Genomic DNA, 18052 nt, shown 5'->3' with positions numbered 1-18052 from the left:
GCTGGTTTCCTAGGCTGCCCTCTAGCTCCCTTCTTCCCAGAGCACTGGCTTGGTCCAGCCACTCAGCTGTGGCCAGGTCCCCTTGCCCTGCCATCCACCATTCTAGCCTGCACAGCCATCACTCCCAATAGAAAGCTCAATTCCATTGCTGTTGCATTTATCTCAGTCTCTCCCGCCCCGCACTGCCCCTGTACATTGCGTCCTCCATACTTGTGATTTTCTGCACACACCGTAATGCAACAATTTTCCATTGCTCTGCGGAAGCCATTTCTTCAACCCTGTGCTCATCATCCCTTCTGGAAAGAATCACACCAGGGAAACTGTCTCCCCTTATCCAGACTCTTTCTCTGTGTAAAGACGCTGAAAGGGGCACTGCAGGGGGCAGGACTAGGGCACCCTGGTGTTCCCCAATCTCCATCAGCCCCTCTGTCACCACGGCCACTCCAGAAAACAAGTGGGGCTGAAGAAACCCGTGCATGTCTCCTATGCAGATCTCCATCAAGAGTCCACTCCTCTTCCAATCGGATTGCTCCCTCTGGGGTCCCTCCCTAGGACCCTTGAGCTCCCCATATGGCCGCCCTGTCTTACTGCATGGTCCTTCCCTGAGGACATTTGATCCTGTTTCATACTCAGTGCCTCAATGACTTACTGTTGACCTGAACACAGGTATTGACCATCTCACATCCATTCACCATCCAGCGCTGGGGCTGGGACATGTTGTTGTGTTTCCTTAAAAATAAAGCAACCGCAAGTTAGCTCACTGAAACACTCATGAGAAAATATCTATACAATGACGCTTCAATTTAACTGAAGAACCAAGATTCGCTTAGTGCCTATCAATTCGATTTTTGAAGGAACACAGATTACTACAGTAAGAGTATTTTTAAAAAACAAAATATCTGATAGTTCTGTTAGACTGATCATATTCCTAGAATGACCTGAAAATTGTCTGCTATTTCAATTCTTCCTCCAATCATGACTTTTTCCTTCATTGTGCTCATGACAAGCAAAGGTTCAAAAAGGACTGAAATGAGACACAGGTGAAGAGCCCGGACTAGCTCTGTGAATGGCAGCAACATTACTGTATCACGAACAATATCATGAATAGTGACAAAGCTTTTTCCTTTCACAATGGTGCATGTAAAACTGAATTGCGTTAGATACAAAATGGAAGTGTCTTCAGATTAATGGGACCTTGATCTCTGCGAACAGTTAAAATGCCCCAGGCAGCAGGATTTATGCTGACCAAGACTAGCCCAGGACCCCTGGCAAAACAGATTCCAAACTGGTATCTAGAAGGTGGGGGTGGTAGTAGTAGGAATAACATACTAAATCAGGAGTTAGCAAATGACAGTGTGCACATCGAATCTGGCCCTCTGTCTTTGTAAATAAAGTTTTATTGGCACACAGCCACACCCAGTCATTTGCATATTATTTATGGCTGCTTTCACACCACAATGGCATAGTTGAGTAGTTGCAACAGAGACCATATGGCCTGCAAAGCTGAAGATATTTACCATCTGGTCCTTTTCAGAAAAAGTTTGCCAACCCTGGTGCTAAATGAATAAACTGAGAATTATATTTATAGCGCACTGCCAATGCACAGGATGTGCACTGAGTTCCTTCCATTCCTCAGCTCAACTCATCTTTTCAATAACCGTGATGGTAGGAGCTACTATTGTCCACATCTCACACATGAGGAAACTGAGGTTCTGAGGAAGTGACTGGCCTAGGTTCCAATGGCAAATGGGCAGGAGAGCTGGGATGGGGTCCAAGCTAAGTGCAACTTCAGCCCTGTGCACGCTTTTGGTCCAGGTCCATTGCGCACACAGATCCTCCCTCCTGGAACAGCCTCCATCATCTCAGCTGCATTTGCAGAGTGGCAACTCCTCTGCTATGTTCAGCCCTCCTCCACCAAGCCACCCTTCAGAATTCAATGTGATTCCTCGGCACAACAGTCAAATCACCGTGTGGTACCCTCTCAGGGTCTCCGTGAGAACAAAGCAAGACTGAAAGTATCCTTCCTGATGCCCTGAACATCTAGGAGCTTCTGCTGACTTACGCATCATTCACTTAACACATATTTGCTGAGTGCCTTGGTCCCTGCCCTGAATGTGCTCACAGTGAAGTGGGGAAGGTGTTTGTCACATGTCTAATAGAAGAGTGTGCAGGAAGGGGAGTCAGAAGGAGAGACCAAGTCTAAAAGGCTTCACAAGGTGGTCAAGATGGCAGGGCATGAGCTGGCCTTGGGCTGGCCCTTCTCTCTGAAGGACAGGCATTTCTAGATGTGCAGTCTTCACACCATTGCAGATGCTGTCACAAGCTCAGTGACCTTAATTAGCAAGGGAGATAATAGGAAGGGAGGGAACGTACCAGGGGTAGATAATCTTCTAGTCCTAGCACTCTCAGATTTTTCAAGTCTACATGCAGCTCATAGGATGTTTCTGCCTAAAGAAATATGTTGACTTCAAATAAGGTATTTCCTGCCTTTGCCTACTAAAAGAAAATGCAGAACTTTTCTTTTTAATTAAACACTTGATTTCTACTCTGTATTGCAAACTCTCGTTAAGAAAATAATAGTCTGGAACAGAGCTGTCATTTCCACAACACAGAAATAATTGCAGACAATCTGCAAAAATAAAACTTCAGTATGGAGTTATGTTGTTGAAACACCTAATGTAATTTAGCTTATATGCTGTTCCTTCCCTCTCTCCTTCCCTCCGTCCCTCCCTCCTCCCTTCTTCCCTTTTTTCCTTCTTTCCTTCTATGGAGAAGTTAGCAGTCAGGAAGTCTACATGCTCTGCATAGGAACAGAGGCAGTCTGTTGGCCTGAGAGCAGCGCGGGCCCCAGGTAAAAGAAGAACAAGGAATAATAAAAGGGTATGTATGGTAGACACGGACGTTGAACATGGGATTCATGTCAGCACGGACACCTTCCTAGTTATACCAGGCTCAGACTGTTTCTCAGATCTGCTCTATCCCCTAGTACAGAGGCCAGGGCTGAATATGAAAGGGGAACCAGAGAGGGAATGAATGCTGTTTCTGTGAATAATCTACAAAGTGTCCAAGTCATGCCTCAGTGGTCCTTATGCTGACCACGGAGAAGATGACCAACACAGCAGACACTCAGGCCTGGGAATCATGCCCATTCTCAAAACCCCCTCCAGAACCCCTGGGCTGTGACTTCACAGCCAGGCCAGCAAGGCTGACAGAGGAGCAACACTCCAGCCCCACCGAGGTGGGGCCACTCGGGCCGTGCGCTGGCCCTGCCCTGACTGCCTGCTGGTCCCTGTCAGGAGGTGAGAGGGAGAGGCCTCCCTCGGAGAGCTCTTCCGGCCCCCTGAGCCTCTCCTCTGCTTTCCCTACTGGCCTGGTGTCTGCGATTAGGTCTGGAGAGGGGCTGGGAAAGGCTGCCTCTGAGTGTAGCCTGCTGGGGGGATCCTGCCTCCAGTCCTATCATGGGCCAGTGTGTCCACACTGAAGCCTGCCCAGGGGACGCCTATCCTGGTGGAGCCTGGCTGTGATGTTTTTTCTCCTCCGTAACCACAAAAAAAGTCTCTCTGTTGCAGGCATTGCGCTCCTCAGGCTGGGGGTGGCTGCTGAGGCCTAGGTGCTCTGGGCAGAGCCGGGGAACAAGCCTTGGCCCAGCACAGGTGTGGACCAGGTGACTACCGCAGCTGAAGAAGGGGAGCTGGGAACAACAAGCTCCAAATGCACTTCTTGGTAAGTGGGTACATCTCAGGGCCAGACGCCCCCGTGTCAACACTGGGTGGCCCTGTACTTAGGCATGGTGGTGCTTGTCAGCCAGCTTCCATCCAGGTGGGTGGCCAGATGTGGCAACGGACACTGAAGCCCCCAGGCTGACACATTGTCCCTGAGGACGGGCACTGAGCCAGGAGGTAGTAGACGGCGTGAGCCGGGGCTCCGCCCGGTGAGGTGCTGAGTGGGCAGGTGATGTCGGGCTGCCAGCACTGGGAAGAACTGGCCTGCACCTGCTCCTCTAAATTCTGTCAAGCCCCTCAGGTGGCTTGGGCAGTGCCATCCAGGCCACCTCAGACACAATTCCATTCCTGTGCAGAGCTAACAGCCGCCACGTGAAGTCACCATCATCACTGCCGACGGCATAACCTGCACCAGAATGCGACCCACAGCACCTCGTGTTGTTCAGACTTGCCCAGGAAATGTAACTTCCCACAAACATCCGAATGAGGAAGGAGCCCCTCCCACCATGGCCCGAGAGGGTTTCAGAGCGAGTGGGGCATTCAGTCCCTCATGGGGACCTGGTGTCCTCAGGTCTCGCCTCCTGCCACCCTTGTGCCTGTGTGTTCCCGGGCTCCTGGAACTTGTGAAAATGCTGAACGGCAACTCCACCAAATTCTCTCCAGCCCGTTATGAACGTGGGATCTCAAGTGCTCGCCACTGATTAGGCAACATTATTTCTATTATCCTACTGGGCTTCACATGAGGAGTGGAGGCTCTCGCCTTGATTGGAAACTAGCAGACACCAGGAGAATCTGCTGATTGCTAATGAGAAGCTGAGGTTTTGTTGATACCATCTGGGACCCTCTTGCTGTGGGTTGAGATTAGGATGAGGAGCTCTACATAACACACCATATTAAGCAGGCAGTGACTCTGTTATGGGCTCAGTATAACTTTTCATGTCTGCTGTACGCCAAGAGCTTAGCCCGAAACACCTTTTTCCAGAATATGAAACATAATATCTCCGTGCTCATTGCATTATTTAAAAAGGGGCAATGTGGTTCATAACTTTACATTTATTGCATACTTTTAAGCCACTTGACCCATATAAATATTGCTATAGAGTTGCCCTCAGTTATTAAATTCTTATTGCTTATAAAAGGGGCAACAGGAAGTATATCACCTACAGTCTAAGGAGTGGGGAGGGCTGTGCAGGCCTGGGGAGGCCAGGCAGGGGTGTGTCTGCGGTGTGTGGAGAGCAAATGGGCTTCAACTCTGCTCTCTGCTTTCAAGCATGGGTTTTATTATTATTATTATTATATTTTATTTTTCTTCCTAGTTGTAGGCAGCAGCCTGTTTTACTTTAGCTCAAAGAAAATTATGTGTTGACATGGCAAGGGACATTTTGCCTTTCTACTAATTAAAATGGAACCCCACTCTTAGAAGACATTGGTTGAAAGAATTTTTTTTTTTTATTTCGGCAGCACAGCTGAGACCAGATAAAAACAGGGCATCAACATTTATCAGGGTTCAAAGTCGAGTCTCCTCACTGTGAAAGGGAAGCAAACTGTGTCTTCATTGTCAGTCTTGTATTCTCATTAGCGCTGTCTCCCTTGTTCTCCTGATCCTCCCAGGACACTTGGGGGCTCAGGCCACGCCGGGCACACCTGCCCCAGTCCGGAGGCGTGCACCGCTCACTGGTGCCTTCGGAGCTTCTCTCCTGCTGTGCACTTTTGGGAAATGACAGAATGACCATAAGCACTTTAAGACACCTCAAAGCCTCTCTACAGCAGTTTCCAAAAAGCAAGTTCCCTTGAATGCCAGTGTGTGGCCCTTCTGGGCTAGCTCCCCATCTGGAGGACATGGCGTAGCGAGAGTGCATTTGATCATCTCCAGCACACAGAGTAGAGGTGGAGAGACATGGGGTCCGAAGCTGTTATGAAACAGGAATTTTTTTTTATCCGTAGTAAGAATCCCTTCTGCCCTGATCTACAGTAGAACTCCCAGGGGCAGGGGGAGGAGGATGCTTTGCACACTAACGTTAGCCCTTCCCATACACAGGACAGCCCTGGCAATGCATTCACATGGGCGATTTTACTTACCTTGCTTAGGGCAGAGTCTTTAAACCTAGAGGTTACTGCTGTCAACATAGGACCTTTTTCCTCCTGTCACTGTTTTCCAAGATGAAGGGGAAGATTTCCCTTAGCCTACAGCATTCAGCATGCAAACCCCTCCACCTCCACATTGTGAAACCACAGAAATCATGAAGCCAGCCTGCGACCTTCCAGTTCAGTGACAGGACAGCAATCCCTTGAGCAGTGGACGCCTCCTCTGATATTTGGAAAAGTGTCATGTTTTCTTTACAGAGAAAACTGTCAGGTTGTTGTTGGCATAAAATACAACACTTCCTGGGTTGTGATGTCCTCGTTTGCTACAAAATGTCACCTGGGCACATGACATGTTTTCATTTTGCTCACAGCAACTCTCTACTTAAGATATTCAAATGTTGCAAAGAGAAAGGCTGGCTCTACACTTGGGTCGGCCCTCTTCACAGTTACAGGCATTTGACTTCCTGGACAAGGAGCACTGTTTGCCGGCCAAGAGGGCTCGTGTGATGGTGCAGCCCACTTGTTTTGAGTGGATGAAAAACACTCTGCAAATACATGCTTACCCTATTGATGAGCTCTTTAGAAAGCCCCTAGAACAAAGACACGCAATTACTGGCCACAGCTGGCCGTGCTGTTTTAAAAGAAAAAAAGGATGTAATGTGAATAGCATGAAAAAGGCCACCACCAGCCACACCTAGCATTGGCTGTGGTTCTTGAAAGCGGACAGACTGCTCAAGTTCGCTGGTTACCTGTGCATGCTACCTACAACACATCCATGTATCCAGCCGCTGCACTGCGGTCAACCTTAAGCTCCCATCCTGGATAACACTTATTTGTAAATTCCTGTCTGTTTTGTTTGTTGTTGTGGTTCCATTTCTGGGTACTCTTCTTGGAAGCACACTGCAGGATTTATACTTAATAAATGGTGAGTGATTTAAGAGACATTAGAAGAAAGCTTGAAGAAATACAGTATCCATGTTATTTTTTTCTTTTTGCTCCTTTGAAGACCTAAAATAGGAAAAATCTGTCCCCCTTTAAGTCTTATGTCCTGACAGAAGTGCAGACATCTAAATAACGTCTTTTTTTTTTTCTGTTGTAAATTTGGCACATAAAATAAAAGCAAAATATAAGCAGTCTCAAGAAGGGATCTGCAAAATTCCATTGAATACCTAAACGTGGTGCTGATCAGTAGAATCCCCTGCGAGGAGATCCTGTCCAGCCCTGCTGTGGCTCTCAAGCGTTTGGTTAAAGGAGCAGGTAGGAATCCTATCCTCAGGATGACAAACGCAAGAAAAATCGAGCTCCAGTGACCCTCTGGTTGCTCTGGTACTTTTGCACTAGGGGTTGGAGTCAAGTGAAAAATAGAAATAAAACAATTGCCCAACCATCAGGGAGTGTTTTCAGTCACGGTGAAAAATACAATCTCATCTTGAGCTGACAATGCCGGTCACCGAGCTCCCAGCGTGCAGACGGACGGATAGAGGCCAGAACCGAACGACAAACGACGCTGGCTCAGAAGGGTGTTCTGCTTCCTTTTTAACAGTTTGGATGATTTGAAAACTATGTCATGCAAACCAAAGAGCAGATTCCTTAACTGCCTTCAACTATGCCCCCATGTGCTGGGAACGCAGCTGGAAGACCGTGGCTCTGTGGTTAGGGCAGAATTTGAGTCATTGTCTCCTTTTCTTGAATTCTTTGTGCCAAAGAATGAAAAAATACAGAACCTGTTATCACGGCTTTCCTAGGAATCGGAAATTAATTTCTCGCATTTATATGCATACAGTTGTAACTCTGGACACCAGCCCTTTAAAGACCCTGACTCTGGATTCTGATAACTAGACACTTCTGGCATATTTCCATCAAACAGAAATTAGGGAGCACACAGAAATACGGCCTGTTTATCAGGACTTGCGTTAAGTTTTTGTTTGTTGGTTGTTCTTTTTGTTTTGTGTTGCCTTTTCTCCTTTGGTGCCCAAATAAAACTACTTCACCTGCAACCACACAGCCAGTCAGGCCAGATGCTCGCTGCCTCCTTACAAGACCACACTCCAGAAATGGTACAGAGAATTGTACCTCTGACCTGCAGAGTGGCTGCGGCGACACTGCATATTTCAATGTCGTTACAGCAGTGATAAGACAGCAGAGAGCACTGCTCAGCTCCGGGCCCAGTCAGAGGTAATTCCAGGCATTTGCTGATGGCCTGCACAATTTAAGGGGCGCTTTTTACTGTGATTGCCAGGAAGGTGCCGAGGATTACAAAATCCACTGCAGACACCTGACATAGTACAGGGCATTTGCCACTGCACACAGATACCATTTCCAGAGTGGATTCCACATTTAATCTATTTTTTAAAGTCAGAGGTGATTTGAATAGGAAAACTCAAAAGGAACTGTATGAATACACCCCTCTCAAAAAATGGAGAAATTTTTCTGGGGGAAAAAAATCCTCCCCTTTCCATCTCACTTGGAATTGAACTTTGGACAGCCTTTGGCAGCCTTGCATGAAAAGATTCATGTTCTGTCCTGGTGGACATTATCAACGGTCAATAATGCTCATAGCAAAAAATACACCTGGCTCCGATTCTTGCCCAGAAGATATTCTTCAGAAGGACAACAATGCACATTATCCAAAGTAGGTGTTTTCACTTAAAACTATGAGCAATCTTCCCCTATTGCATTACAGCAATCTGACAATTTCTAACGCAGAGCAAGGACAGATGCTTCCCAGCTATGTTGATATTACACTTAGCTGGCTGTTGTACCCATGTAACTCACTCCATACTTAAGAAAAAGATTGCAGGGAAAAATTAACATTTTTTTTTTTTCCTTGAACATTTAAGGCAAGCCCTTCTAATGGTAGAACTTTATTTTCTTCCTCATAGTAATATATAGTACTGAAATTCCAAGGGTTTCTGGTGCATTTCAACTGTCACCTCAAGTCAAAACCATACAGTTCAGCTATAAAAGAATATAATAAATTTAACCTGACCTAACTGGGGATTTTTAAGCAGCCAATTTTTGTTTAATTGTGTATCTATGAGCTCCATATTCCCACATATAAACGTGTGTGTGTGTGTGTGTGTGTGTTTCTGTGTCTTGCCTGGTTCTTTCTTGTGTTCAAACTTGTGTACATACATGAAATTATCTCTGCCTAAGTACTTTCAAAGATGTTAACGTGACATGCCCCTATGGAAGAAAATGCAATTCCAGGGAAACTTTATTTTAACCTAGCCTCTTATCTCCTGAATTTTCGCTGCCATCCTGTCTTGGGTGACTACTGTAGGAGCCGGCCACAGGGAATCTTCCTCTCCAGGAAATGTCTATGGAATGCGCCTGGGCACTCCGGCCCCAGCCCAGCCCTCTCGCTATTTAGCGCTTAAGGGGCTGATATTTTATACCCCCGAAGCAAACTTCCGCACTCCAATTCAGATGTAATCAATGTTTTTGTTTTGCAGCCTTTGTAGATTGAGTCTTTGTTAGGCGAGCACGTCTTGTTTCCCCAACACCCGAGGAAATCCCCGGCATCAGAGTGCCCCCAAAAGGCAGCCCGGGAAATGAGCAGGGGCGCGCTGACCTTTAGCGAGACAGCGAAGGTTATGCACATAACATTTGCTTGTTTACTTTGCAAAATAAGCAACGAGTTGGAAACTCCGAGTTTCGCCTGCGCCTCCGCGCACTTAAAAAACAACAACAGGAACCCGAGGCTGCCGGTCTTTCCAGCTCCCGCGCGCGGAGCCTGTTATCTGCTTTGCTCTGTATCTATCCTGATGCAACTTTAATAACGTTAGCCAAGACTGCTCAGAAAATCACAGCTGTAGCTGGAGGCAAAAGAAAAAAAAAAGGAAAAAATCCGCTAAAACGAGGTCCTTCTCTCCAGCCTCACCTAGGAGCCGGGTCACGCCGGCCTGCACGGGGGCAGGGGCCACCCGATCGATGGCCGCAGCGGGCTGATGGCCACTGGTCGTTTTGATGGATACGACTGTAAAAAAAAAGTCCAGATTGGTTCACAGTGGACCTCAAACCATGTCAGCTAAAACCAAAGAGACAAAAAAGTGACAGCTGTGGAGAGCGCACTGCAGGCAGTCAACGGCGCCTGTGATTTATTGTTCCATCTGCCTCGCCGCTGTGAGGACAAGTTCCCCCTGATTTGGTTAAAATGAAAAGGACCTTAGAGAGCGCAACGTGGGTTTTGAAAATGTGCAGAAACTATTTTTTTTAATTTCCTGATTTATGTCCCTTTCCCCTTTCAGAAAGTCTGTCCCGCTCGGGAGCTCGGCAGGAGTGAGGGTTTCCGCGCCTCCAGCCCTAGGCCTGCCGGATTTGGGGGGGCTCAGGGGTGCAGCGTCCCCATCCCACCAGGGCGCACTGCGCAGCGCTGCGGGGGGAGGCAGCCTTGGGGCGCCCCGGCGCCGGCTCCTAGCGGGCATCGTGAGCTGGGGGCCCAGGGAGCCGACCCCCAAAGTTACGGCAGGGCGCAGGCTCCTCGGATGGGGGCCGGCTGGGGGACCGAGCGCCCCGGTCTGGGTTCTCCTGGCTGCGCCCTCCCCAGCCCGCCCAGACCCGTCATTCCCTGGAAGTTCAGCCTCCTGCTCTCGGATTCTAATAAAAGTTTTATGCCGGTCAGCACATTTTCAGCCAATTTCCCATGAAGAGGCCTGTTGGTTGCGGTGGCGCGTGGAAAGTTCTGCGCTCTCCTGCCTTGGCCGGGGCCTCTGGAGCCCTGACCAGGGGCAAGCACTTCCTGGCTGGACGTTTTAGGCCTCGCAGCTCCAACCTGGTGTCAAAAGCTGGCCTGTCTTCTGTCTCAGGATGTTGGTTTTACCTCTCAAGTGTTTCCTGAATTTGTGAAAATTCTTTTTCTAGCCGCTTGTCCATAGTGGCTTAATGCTCAAAAAAAATATTTACTTTTTTTTTTTTGAGATAGATAAAAGGGGGGAGAATGGAGGTGGGGGGTACTGAGAAAGGCAGAGGGGCGGAGAAAGAGCAGGGCTTGGCGCTACTGTGGAGCTGGGGCGGTCCCTGGGGACCAGTTCTACTTTTGAGCGTGTTCCTGTCAGGCAGGGGTCAACATCTTTTACCTCTTTTTTCCATTATTCAAAATAAGTATTGATGTTATGTTTTAGCTATTTAAAAGCCAGCTGCCTTGCTCATTTCAGATACTTTTCCTGGTATGATTGTATGTGGTAATAGCTGGTCTGTGTATCGTCTTTCACAAAATCTAGCCTTTCAGAGCCTCAGTCTTCAAATGATATCAATCAAAATTTATGCAATTCAAAATCCATATGTATAGAGTCCCAGTTCACCTCATTTAATGATAATAGTAAACCACATGTTGTGTACATGTCTAAAACACTTTTCTCGCTCTTGACTGTGGTAACCCTAGGGGCACCCTCCTCTGCACAGCTTGCCCAAGTGAACCGCATAATACATTGATTAATACCTGGCAACAGCGGAAATCTTGAATAATAAAATAGTGAACGATGTAAATGCAAACTAATAAAACATGGGGAGCGTCGATAATATTTGAAGATGTATGTTAATATAAACGACCCAGGAAAACCTGAGAGGTGGTGGAGGCCAGTTAATCTGGATATACGGAATTGGCTCTTATTAACCGTCTTAACGTCTATCTTCGCTCAAAATAGGCGTAATGAAGTGGGGAAAAGAAGCGATTTGGCCGAGCCTGGCTGCTCTTTTCAGGAGGAGTTAAGGGGAGGAGACCTCTGCCCCTCACCCCAGCCAGGCCAGCTTCAGAGGCAGGGTTGTTGCATCTGCCCTTGTTCTTGAGCAGAGGGTTGGGGTAGGGGAAGGGGAAGGAAGAAGAGGACCACCATGGAATCAGTTCATCATTGTAATACCTTAATCCTAGGTGGGAAAAATTAAAGTGGGATTTTAGAGAGTTCGTTTGCATTAGCTTTGAGACCTGGTCAACATAATGCTCGAGGTGTTTTCAAGAAATGGCTGAAAAGTAGGTGGTTCAATAAGACATGAATGAGTTCACTGGGCTTGGGGTTACCTTCTGATAGGCGTGTTAGACTCATGCGCAGACTTTATCACCAGGCAGATGAGGGTGCTCTTAGAATGATGAAATCCTTCCTATGATCTGTTTTTATCAAAAGCAAAATTGGTATCCGTTCCTCCTTGCACAATAGCATTTGCCTCTGACAGGATGCATTATTTACTTCGGGTTTAATATACATTACAAGTAAGATTTGCTTTCATAGAAAAGCATTAAACATTTGGCAAAGGGAGAGCTGAACATTTTCCTTAATTTGTTTTGGCAAATCTGAAAAATAGAGGTCGTTACACACATTTCTCCATTCCAGAAGCATAACTAGAAACAAAATATTTTAAGAACATCAAGATTATAATTAAAAATACAACAGTTTTAGGACCCAGAAGGCATGAGGCAGTGAGTGTCACTCTCTGCTGCAGCTCCCATGGAGTGGCTTCTAGAAGGAGTAGAAAATTAGAGGTGCAGGCTCTGCAAGCATTTTTTTTTTTTGAAATTCTTAAAAACACAAACTAACACCAATTATTCAACATCAGACTAAATTAGTTTATTTTTTCCCCAAAAACAAGCCTTTGTGAAGCACCTATGTGTATGTTCACATTTCTGTCATATGATATTTTGCGTTTACATGAACATTCATACTGAAAAATTAAGCATGCTTTTGTTTTGATTAACTGCAATCGGTTCCTAAAACCACAAGGTGAAAATGCAGCTTGCGCCAGCCACATCTGTGTCTTCCTCTTCTGCCCTCCAAATGAGCCACGCCGAGGCAGGGAAGCTGTTGACAAATTAATACTTTAAGAAAATAAACTATGGTCATGTTCAACATAGAGCAACTTTATCCTGATTAATTTGTGTTGGAGGCTCTCCAGCCCCCATTGACAAAGCCCCGCAGTTTGTACAAATGTAATTTCCTAATATTTACATGAGGAAAGCCTCAGCAGTTAAGCTTTGCCTCCAGTGTGAGTTTGTGGTTTGTAAAAAGACAATAAAAATACAGAGAGGTAATTGTAAGCACATTTGAAAAAGAAAGGAAAAAAGAAAGGATTTTTTTTTTCTATCCTGCTCTTTGCATAGCCCTGTAAAAATGGGCTGTGTGTGCACACTCAGGAAGGGAAGCCAGCGTTCAGCTGGCGAAGTTTTAAGTAATGTAACACCAAATACTTAATAATGTATCCCTGCAACTGAATACAGCTAACGAGCCCGCAGAACACCCACGGTTGCTCCTAACATGTATCTTTTGCATCCTGCCATAATTCATCTTTGTCCATCTACATGGTCTTGTCATTTTATGCCTTTATTTATATCGAATGTGAGGCGCTTGTATGACTATCTGATTGAATAAATATGAAAAAAGAAAAATGCAGTTGGAATGTGTTGCTTTGTTCTGAGAATATTAAAAAAAATAACCTTTAGTTTTAATGAGATTTTCTCCATCAGTTTACACAATTTTCCAGATGCAAAATGAGCTTTTGGCTGTAAAATATTTTATCACATTGTCTTACACAATAAAGATTAGATGTTTTCTCTCTCTCAACTGCGCTGCAATTATTTTTTAGTGTTTGCAAATCATAATATCATTTAAAAACCATATTTTATACCTCATCTAAAATACTTTTATAGCAGTATGATGAAAAAAATAACATCTATTTAACTACTCTTTTTAAGTGGCTGTTATGTGCTTTAGTATAATTTCCCAGGAAAAGGCATAGCTAAAAAGCTTAGCCTTCCTTGAAAACAAATCTCCCAAGCAACATCTTTGCAAAAATCCCCAGAATTTAATTCCCCGGACTAGAAAGCCCAGAGTGCCAGAATGTAAAAATAGTAGCCCTGTCATTTCACATTCATTAAGTGTGAAACTCAGAAATTAATAATGTAAAAATATGCTTTTTAATTAGTCTTACATTCTGCCCAATGTACTTAAATGGGATCAGCGGCTCCCTAATGATTTTTTTCTTAATAAAGTATTAGCCAGTGATGCACTGAGGTTGACAGGTATGATAAACTGGAAAGTACTTTTGGAGGCGTATGAATGATACCAAAATAGTACTCGCCCATTTAAATGTAATTAACATCAGGGAGCAATATTGCAAGAGAAGCCTGCAAGATTTTTATTTCAGGGTTTTTTTTTCATTTCTTATTTTATGAGTAGTTTGATGATTGCAGCAGTGATTTTATAATTTAATTACCTTTGCTGAAAGCTAAGCTTCGACTAATAGCAGGTCAACAGGATCATAAAGCAGCCTTCAAAAATATTAAAAAGAAAGTAAATCCCTTTCAGTGGGCTCTGCAAGAATTCTGTGTGTGTTTACATATAGAGAGATACAGATCTGCAGAGAGAGGGACACAGTAGTTCCCCTGTATCCAGGGTTTCACTTTGCACAATTTCAGTTACCTAAGGTCAACCGCAGTCTAAAAATGCAAATGGAAAATTCCAGAAATAAACAATTCGTAAGTTTAAATTGTGCCCCATTCTGAGTAGCGTGATAAAGTCTCTTGCCATCCTGCTCCGTCCCTCTCTGGACATGAATCATTCTTTGGTCCAGCGTACTAAGCTTATTTATGCTCCCTGCCCACTTGTCACTTAGTAGCTGTCTGGGTTATCAGATTGAAAAAAAACACAGCATGTATGGAGTTCTGTACTGTCCACAGTTTCAGGCACCCACTAGGGGTCTTGGAAGCAAACCCTTCAGTTAAGGGGGAAGACTCCTGTGTGTAGATCTAGATAGACGAGGATGTGTAGATGCATAGACGCAGCCTTCCTGAGCATGTGTTAGTTCACGAAAGGTTCCACGTGGGGTGATAAGGACCATCGGGAAGGAAGCCTGGTCACTTGTCCTCTGGAAAGACTTGATGGCAGGAAATCTTAAACATTCAAATTTGGGAAAAGGCAAAAGAAGCCCTGAAAAGGGCATTTGATCAGGGCATAAATATGAAAAATCATTGCTGAGTAAGAGACTCGAGTCAACTGTCATCTGATTACCCTCTAATGCAGTCTCCTGAAGACAGCAGCAACTTCGAATGGCTTTACTATTCTAAGTCACCAATAATAAATGGAAAATAGATTTCTTAAAACGTTAGCATGCTGACTGTCAGCATTGTTTATTCAAGGACTTCCCCTCGGATCTCTGAGTAGCAGAGTCCCAAATGACGGTCCCTTTCAACTCAGTCAACAAGAAAAGAGTGACAGGACATATAATATATGACAAAACCCTAGGGAGTCTTGAGTTTGTCCCTTACCAAGAGGGTGGGCTACATGGCCAGGTTCTGCAGCCCTTTTGGGAGAACTCCTGGAAGCCAGCGGGAGGCTGGAAGCTCATGAGACACCTGTCTGATAGACATTCCTGGGTGGCCATAGACTCATCCCAGCAGCTGAAGGACCAGCCTGAAGACCACCCCACTCATGCTCCTGATGCCTGGTCCATCTGCCCATGGAGCTAATACAGCCCCAGGACTTTCTTTTTTAACTAGCCTCAAGAATAAAGAGGTAGCAGAGCCATGACTTATTATTTATTGGGAATGTTAACAGCCTTTGTTGAGATCTCATAATACCTGTGTGTTCATGTGGTCAAGAAGCAACTTGGAACCTGAGGTCCATCAGTTGTCCACCTCTGTGTGGAGTTCAGCTCCTGTCCCTACCTGCTAACAAGGTAACAAGCCTGATTTATTCTGAATTTGCAACTCCCCTCATTTAACTGTTTCTTCCCGTGCACTGATATATTTTCACCAGTTTGCAACACTGACGGAAATCCCTTAAAGAGAAGATGCACGAGCTACGTTAGGAAAATGTTTGATTGCTTGATCATGAGATGTGCTTTCTGTATTTTACACAACCTTTACCTATTATCAATCATTTCTTTATTAGAAAGAAAAAGGGAAAGATTGTATCCAGAATACAAATTTTCATACTTTCTTAAAATTCAGCTGAACAAAATCCCAACTAGAAGCTCCCTAAGAGAAGGGTCGTGTTTTCCTTGCTCGGGGGGGCATCCCCAGCTGCTAGAATCCTGCCCAGGGCACATGCGCAAAATGAATGTGAATGAGTGAAAGAATGTCAGATATGACGTTTCCTCCGCGTGCCAGAGCCTCAGTGTCAGCTCAGATCCAGTCAAAACCTTGAGAGCTGCGTTTTTCTTAGTTCTTTTCTGACATAAAATGGAAATGCATTCTTCAGCTTTTCAGCCTATTGCACAAAATACCTGAAAAGTCATTACCACAATAAAGCTGCAAAAAAGCCAAGCACTGGAGGCATCATGGGAGTGGAACCAGTCTTTATCACCTTTAACCACACAAGACATCTGTTCCTCAACCCATGGGTGGAAACCCAGCCTTCGCCTCTGATGCTGCCAGGCTGGGTGTTTCATTATTGGCTTGTTTCTGATGATTGGCAATCCATTTACCTAAAAGCATAGCTAATAACCATAGATTTGTCTACTGCAGAACAGATTATTTTTCTGTTACTATGTTACAGAATTTATCCTTGCTGGCGATTCATTCTACTTTTGTTGGAGAGACATACCAAAATGTTAACTAACTTCTTGACCAGTGATAATTTTAATTATATTCATTTTTACGAAGAATTATGCCAAAATAAACATATACACTTGTTTATATGTTCTTAAATAAAATAGATTTCAAAAAAGTGATTTTTTTTTTTTGAGACAGAGTCTCACTCTGTCGCCCAGGCTGGGGTGCAGTGGCACAATCTCAGCTCACTGCAAGCTCCGCTTCCCAGGTTCAAGCCATTCTCCCGCCTCAGCCTCCCAAGTAGCTAGGACTACAGGCGCCCACCACCACGCCCAGCTAATTTTTTGTATTTTTAGTAGAGACGGGGTTTCACCGTGTTAGCCAGGATGGTCTCGATCTCCTGACCTCATGATCCGCCCACCTCAGCCTCCCAAAGTGTTGGGGGATTACAGGCGTGAGCCACTGTGCCTGGCCTAAAAGTGATTTTAATAACCTGGGACTTTAATAAAATCTCACTGAACTTGAACATTTTTTGAGATTTCTAGGGGTGCTACACGATTAAAATAGACTTCTTGTATGAAATTGCATTCTACACAAAAACAAAACCAATTAAAACTGAGTGAAAACCGCTTCTGAACAAGCCAGCATAATATTCAAGAGCCAGTCTTCAAGATATGATCACGCCCAGCCCGATAGATTCTATTTATTGAATGCTGTTCATGACATCATTTGCAAATGAGGAAGATGAGGCCCAGAGAGTCCCAGGCGGGGACTTACCCGAAGCTATGCCCCATCTAAAGAATGCTCAAGGAGGCAACACTTGACACAGACCAGGGAGTTTTCAGAGGTCATGGGGCTTCACTCCACTGCCCTGAATCCTCCCTGAGGATGATGGTGTGGCCTACTGACATCACACCTGTGGTGTTCCTACCTCTCTGGGTCCCGACATACAGATACCTTTGAATGTTATGGTTTGGGAAACACAGGTAGTCACCCCCACCTGTCAAGCATATTTGGGGATCATCACATGTCACATGAGGACTGTATGGGCCATCATTCAGACAATGAAAGTTATAAACTATGTCAAGGTCAACCCAGGTTGTTTCTATTGACTTAATTGCACATTTGATTAAGACATGCTTACAAATAAATAGTAGCTATTACCAAAAAGTTTCACATAAAAATAATATAAGATTGTATCTCAGTGTCCCCTTAGTTTCTTTGCCCTCCCTCATTTTCTTCCTTCTTTCCTTCACTCATTCCTTTCTCTCTTTACTGTCTTCCTTCCTTTTTTTCTTCCTTTCCTCCTTTCTTCTTGTCCTTTCTTTCTAAGTCCCAAACCCAGATGTGAAATCAAGGTGTCTTTCTGTCTGTCTTACTTCATTCTTCCTCTTGGAAAATATGACTTAGGCCATTCCCTTCAGGGGAGTTTAATTTATTTCCTGAATGAAGGGAACTTACAGGTGGAGTGTCACCTATGGAGAGACAACCAGCGTCTCTCATACCACCAGGAAGATCCTGGCAGCCAGCCTACCGTTTTCTGGAAACTTTAGGTTCAAACTGTGGTCAACCCAGGTCCTTGCAGGGCTGAACAGTCCATGAGTCACAGAGGGCTGTTGACATGCCCATCTCCTCCCATGACAGACCTAGTGGGCTTTGGGGTGCCCTGATCCCAGACCCACCAAGAGAGCAGCTCCAGGCAGACAGGAGGTCCACACTGCTTGCCTGGCCTCCCCTCCAAGGCCACTCCACTTACCAAGGGGTG

Source organism: Pan troglodytes, chromosome 8 (assembly GCF_028858775.2).
Source record: "Pan troglodytes isolate AG18354 chromosome 8, NHGRI_mPanTro3-v2.0_pri, whole genome shotgun sequence".
In the NCBI taxonomy this organism is placed as follows: Eukaryota; Metazoa; Chordata; class Mammalia; order Primates; family Hominidae; genus Pan; species Pan troglodytes.
The sequence above is the reverse complement of the archived record's forward strand: the minus strand, read 5'-3'. Positions refer to the sequence as shown.